Raw genomic sequence first — 6,023 nt, 5'->3', positions numbered from 1 at the left:
AAAATGTTTATATTGAATATTTTAAATAGAAAATTAATAAAAAATTTGTTTTTTTCAATACTGAAAATCATATGAAATGTATTTTTTATGCGTATAACAAAATAGCAATTTAGTATTAAGAAATAACTATGTACATGACACAATTAACACTTTAATAGTGGACCACAATATTATGTTAACATCATTTATCCTATTTTATTATAGCCCTTAGATCTTAACCAATCCAACCAGTGGGTAGCGTGCGTCCGTTTGTGTACAGTCAAACTGCTGCTTAAAGAGAACGACTTATGGCATATATCACACCGCCAGTGTGTGTGCGTCGATGTACCGTCAATTGGCCACTCCCGCTGAACGACTTGTCGCATATATCGCGTGCGTACGGTTTTTCGCCAGTATGTGTTCGCTTGTGTGCTGTCAAACAGCCACTTACATAGAACGTCTTGTCGCATATATCGCGTGCGTACGGTTTTTCGCCAGTATGTGTTCGCTTGTGTGCTGTCAAACAGCCACTTACATAGAACGTCTTGTCGCATATATCGCGTGCGTACGGTTTTTCGCCAGTATGTGTTCGCTTGTGTGCTGTCAAACAGCCACTTACATAGAACGTCTTGTCACACATATCGCATGCGTACGGTTTTTTCGCCTGTGTGTGTTCGCTTGTGTGCCGCCAAACAGCCACTTACATAGAACGTCTTGTCACACATATCGCATGCGTATGGTTTTTCTTCTGTGTGTGTTCGCTTGTGTGCCGTCAAATTGCTACTTACAGAGAACGACATGTCACATATATCGCATGTGTATGGTTTTTCTTCTGTGTGTGTTCGCTTGTGTGCCGTCAAATTGCTACTTACAGAGAACGACTTGTCACACATATCGCATGTGTAAGGTTTTTCGCCTGTGTGTGTTCGCTTGTGTGCCGTTCAAACAGCCACTTACAGAGAACGACATGTCGCATATATCGCATGCGTATGGTTTTTTCGCCTGTGCGTGTTCGATTGTGTGCTGCCAAACAGCCACTTACAGAGAACGTCTTGTCACACATATCGCATGCGTACGGTTTTTCGCCTGTGTGTGATCGCTTGTGTGCTGCCAAACAGCCACTTACATAGAACGTCTTGTCACACATATCGCATGCGTACGGTTTTTCGCCTGTGTGTGTTCGCTTGTGTGCCGCCAAACAGCCACTTACATAGAACGTCTTGTCACACATATCGCATGCGTATGGTTTTTCTTCTGTGTGTGTTCGCTTGTGTGCCGTCAAATTGCTACTTACAGAGAACGACATGTCACATATATCGCATGTGTATGGTTTTTCTTCTGTGTGTGTTCGCTTGTGTGCCGTCAAATTGCTACTTACAGAGAACGACTTGTCACACATATCGCATGCGTAAGGTTTTTCGCCTGTGTGTGTTCGCTTGTGTGCCGTCAAACAGCCACTTACAGAGAACGACATGTCGCATATATCGCATGCGTATGGTTTTTCGCCTGTGCGTGTTCGATTGTGTGCTGCCAAACAGCCACTTACAGAGAACGACATGTCGCATATATCGCATGCGTATGGTTTTTCGCCTGTGTGTGTTCGCTTGTGTGCCGTCAAACAGCCACTTACAGAGAACGACATGTCGCATATATCGCATGCGTATGGTTTTTCGCCTGTGCGTGTTCGATTGTGTGCTGCCAAACAGCCACTTACAGAGAACGTCTTGTCGCACACATCACACGCGTACAGTTTTTTGCCTGTGCGTGTGTATCGGTTCAAACTGCTACTTTTAGAGAAGCATTTGTCACATACATCGCACCGGTAATGTTTCTTCTCCATTTGTCCTCTGGTTTGTTGTCAGTTTGCCTCTATTTTTAAATAATTTATTTAACGCTAATAAATGGTTTTTCATGCAATTATTTGGTAACTATGCTATTATGTTTATGATCTATTAGAATTTATTGACTTAACTAGATTTTTACAGCCAGTACTAGCGGCGAAAATTGCTTTTTTGTACAAATTACTTAGGTAGGTATAATAATTAGCAAGGCTGGGCAAGTTAATGTTTTTTTTTAACTCAGTTAAGTTAAGTTAATATGCAACAACAACAAAAAGTTAAAAGTTAAAAGTTAATTTAACTATATGTGAACTCAGTTCAGTTAAAAAAAAGTTAATTTGTTTATACAACGCTAGAGTACTTATTTTTTTCCAACCTAAAAATAAATTATAGACTACAGTGTTTATACTTTTATACAGTATTTCCATATAAGTTAGATTCAAATGATATAAACTTTTAACTTTAAACATTTTTAAATAAATTCGGTAAATATTTTTTGATATGAAAACGAAATATACTGAAATAGTAAAATATAATAAAATTAAAAATACAATAAATTAACTTAACTTACTTCTTAAAATGAAAAACTAACTCATTAATTTCACGTTGATTAAAAAAGAAATTTAGTAAGTTAACAGTTAAGTTAATTAAAAGCCAAAAGTAACTAGTTAAGTTAAGAAGTTAAAATAAAATTAACTTTTTAACTCGTTAATGCCCAGCCTTGATAATTAATATTATTAAACTTAATTAAATATTTTCTTTAAATTTATATTGTAAAATAGCAATATATTTTTTCATATTATGCTCATTTAGCAATCTAGTTTTTTAGTTAATATGATTCATATTCTATATGAACTCCGTGAACTTTACGATCAATGCGTTATTCCGTCAAACGTTGAAAAACGGCACTGATGCCCAATTATGGAGGAGGTCTACCTGGAAATTCCCAGTTTCCCTGTAAACCTAACCACCCATGCTTAGATTATCATTAAAAGAGTGTCTTGTGACTTTACATTTTTTTCAAATAAGTATACCAACTTTTTTTACTGTAAATTGTTCATCAGATGAAGTAGGTATCTAAAACAAATTTTATTTACTACAATGCGTATACTTAAAAGTTTTTAAAATGGATGTAAAATACAATTTTATTTTTAAATTTTTTTCTTACACAATATGTTGCATAATAATAGTATATTTTACCAAACAATATGTGAATGTGATTATGTAAGAAAAAAAAGATATAATTAATAGAATAGAAATTCCTTATTTGGAATAATTTCAGAGTGCTTATCGCACTCAAATAATTTTTAAATTTGATAAATACATTTTGATTACCATTATTTTGTAAAGCCTCCGTAATATCATCAAGATAAACTATCATCAGAATTTTAGGGGCGTACTCACTTTTTAATTTTTAGGTGTGGTGGGGGGGGGGGGGGGGGTGTTGATTATGTTATTATTATTAAATAATTCTGTACGAAAAAGTAACCAATGACATTAAGTAGATATGATACATAAGTATTAAATATAATCAAACTGTTACAAAAGTACCTACACAATACAATAAATAAACATTTAATAGCCTACATTATTGTATTATAATATACAGAACCAATTGCTCTACTATTAGTAAATTACTTCAAAAAACTATGGAATCGGAGTCAAACTTCAATTTTTATAACCTATACAAACCTATAGTAGGTAATATATCTGTCTATTTTATTTTTGTGGAACTTTCTATAATTGTCTCTTTACTTTCATCACAGTTAATTCATAGAAATGGTTCTGTAACATATCACAAATCACAATCATAGGTACATCAACATAGTTTATGGGAATTTAATTACTAACGAATATATATAATTATTATTATGTAAAGTAGACAGTAGTGTATATACAATGGCAATTATCTAGTTATCTTTCACTCATTGAATTTGAATAATAAATGTTTACTTCTCCTATGGTATTTATTAAATAGGGTTTAAAACACTTTAGGACAAGAAAACATTCGTTCAGGTGTAGGAAATGGATGTGCAAAATATTTTTAACAATTTATATATAATTATTCTAGGGAATATAATATGATGATCACAGAGTTAAATGTAATTTATTCCAATATCTATTTGTAAAAGCAACATTCTAGCCTAGAAAGTTTTTTTTTTCTATAAATACAATCGGCTTTTACAGTTTGTACATCAACATACAACTTCACTAAATAATCAAAACCGCCTGACTCAGTGCTGGAAAAATTTAATTTCAGTAATGTTTTAAAACAATTTTATGTATAAAGTTGTTGTGTAGGTTGGTTTAATATTATACCAGATACCTAGTTTTGTTTTAGATGATTGGTTTTAAGAAATTTGATATTGGTTTGTACATTAATTGTACTTTTAACGATACTGAAGAAAATGTAGTGGGTTTTTTTATAAGCTAAAAATAATTAAGATTAATTTGCCATAATTAATTGCACAATTGTTGTATTGTATGGTACAAAACTGTAATTTATTTTGCACTAATTAATTATTTGCATTAGGCTTCCTTATATTGATTTTTTTTTTCATTAGTGAATTAGAAGAAAGGTTTTAACTCACACAAAAATATGTTGAAGGGTTTGCTAAATAAAATTAAAAAATTGATTAATTTAAAATCATATTACTTAACAAATAAGTAAAGAAACATTGATTGTATCAATAGCAATAGAAAGTTATTTTATTATTAAGAAAATATCAAGTACCCGCCATTCTATGTTCTATTTTTATAATAATTGTAAGTTTCAAATGTTTATTCAATTTACAACAATTTCATACACTAAACAATAAAAACAACCCAGTTTCAAGTATCCACTTACTATTCATTTGTTTAATTATGATTTTATTTTTAACTGAAACAAATTTCTTACCACCATTCCTGTAAAGTATTTGAATAAATTACAAATATATTTAAAACTGTCTTGGACCAGTGGCGCTTCGTGGATGAGGCAGACACTTAGTAAATTTCAATAGCTTATACGCAGAATGCATTTTCCCAATGTAGATACATATAGAAAAAATTACTTTCTTATGACACATTATATGTACCTAATCAGTCTATTGGTATATGGTAATTATATATATGTATATAATATATACTATTATTTATTATGTTAACCAAATCTACAATGGATAACAATTTAAGCAAATAGAAGCACCCTTTTCATACTATGTCATTTGTCGAAAAATTTTAATAGATTTGTATGATTAAGATTAAATAAATCATTTAGTTTCAATTATTAATTTGACTAAAAAGTGATAATCGTAATCTATGAAAATAGCTAGGGTACGTAAGGATTTGAACATGACGACATATTATCGATTCTTGTTATCATATTACTATTATAGTATTATCTATGTGAAGTTTTGTCGTTTAGTATTAGAAACTACATGGCACACAATGAAATAGCACTGAGGAAAATGTATAACGGACTCGTTCTACCGTATATTTCCAACGTCCCCCTTCCACTTTGAAGTGGAGCCGATCCGAAACGGCCCATTTCAGGAATAAAATAGATTACTTGATTGAAACATAATCTGTTTTTATTTACATTTTACACATTTATATCATATACGTTAATGGTGTTAACCAAAGGTATTGTGATTGCTCGATTTGTGTGGTGGTATCCGTCAGTAGTTAGTTGTGGTTATCGGTGATAATGATTCTAGCTTTTTCGGTGTTCCTCTTCTGGTCAGTATGCCTTCCTTCCGTTGAGTGGGTGATAGTTGTCAGGGACGATGATCGTAGTTTCCTCGGGTTCTTCCTCGAGAGGGTTGATTGCATTTCCGGTGTTACGGCTATTGTGTCTAGTAGTGAGACTGTAGCGGAGGTTAGGTGCAAGAAAGTAAGCTCCGGACCACTAAAATAACTACCGAGGAAAGTAAGGTAGGCGTCGGAAAACTCAAATAAGTGACTTCACCTGGGAGTGAAGGTAAGTTTCGGACATCACAAATAAATACCTTCATCGTAGAAGAGAGGTATGTGCCGGACAACTGTGCCGTTACCGTATGGATTAAGATAAGCGTTAGACAGCTGAAATAAGTGCCTTTGCCGTCTCGGGTCCAATTAATAGTGGACCACCTTCGATTCAAAATACGTATTAGATAGTTTGAACTTTGAATTGGAGGTAAATGAAAGTTATTTGCTCTTATTCCGTCTTGTCCTTATATGGTTTCT

The 6,023-nt window shown here is 32.8% G+C and overlaps 1 pseudogene; it reads right to left on the bottom strand.

Annotated features, from left to right (window-relative positions):
• Nucleotides 1–271: 271 nt before the first annotated feature.
• Nucleotides 272–1,819, bottom strand: LOC132953715 (zinc finger protein 271-like; annotated as a pseudogene).
• Nucleotides 1,820–6,023: the final 4,204 nt, after the last annotated feature.

This window comes from Metopolophium dirhodum, chromosome 1, assembly GCF_019925205.1.
Source record: "Metopolophium dirhodum isolate CAU chromosome 1, ASM1992520v1, whole genome shotgun sequence".
Lineage (NCBI taxonomy): Eukaryota > Metazoa > Arthropoda > Insecta > Hemiptera > Aphididae > Metopolophium > Metopolophium dirhodum.
The sequence above is the reverse complement of the archived record's forward strand: the minus strand, read 5'-3'. Positions and strand labels throughout refer to the sequence as shown.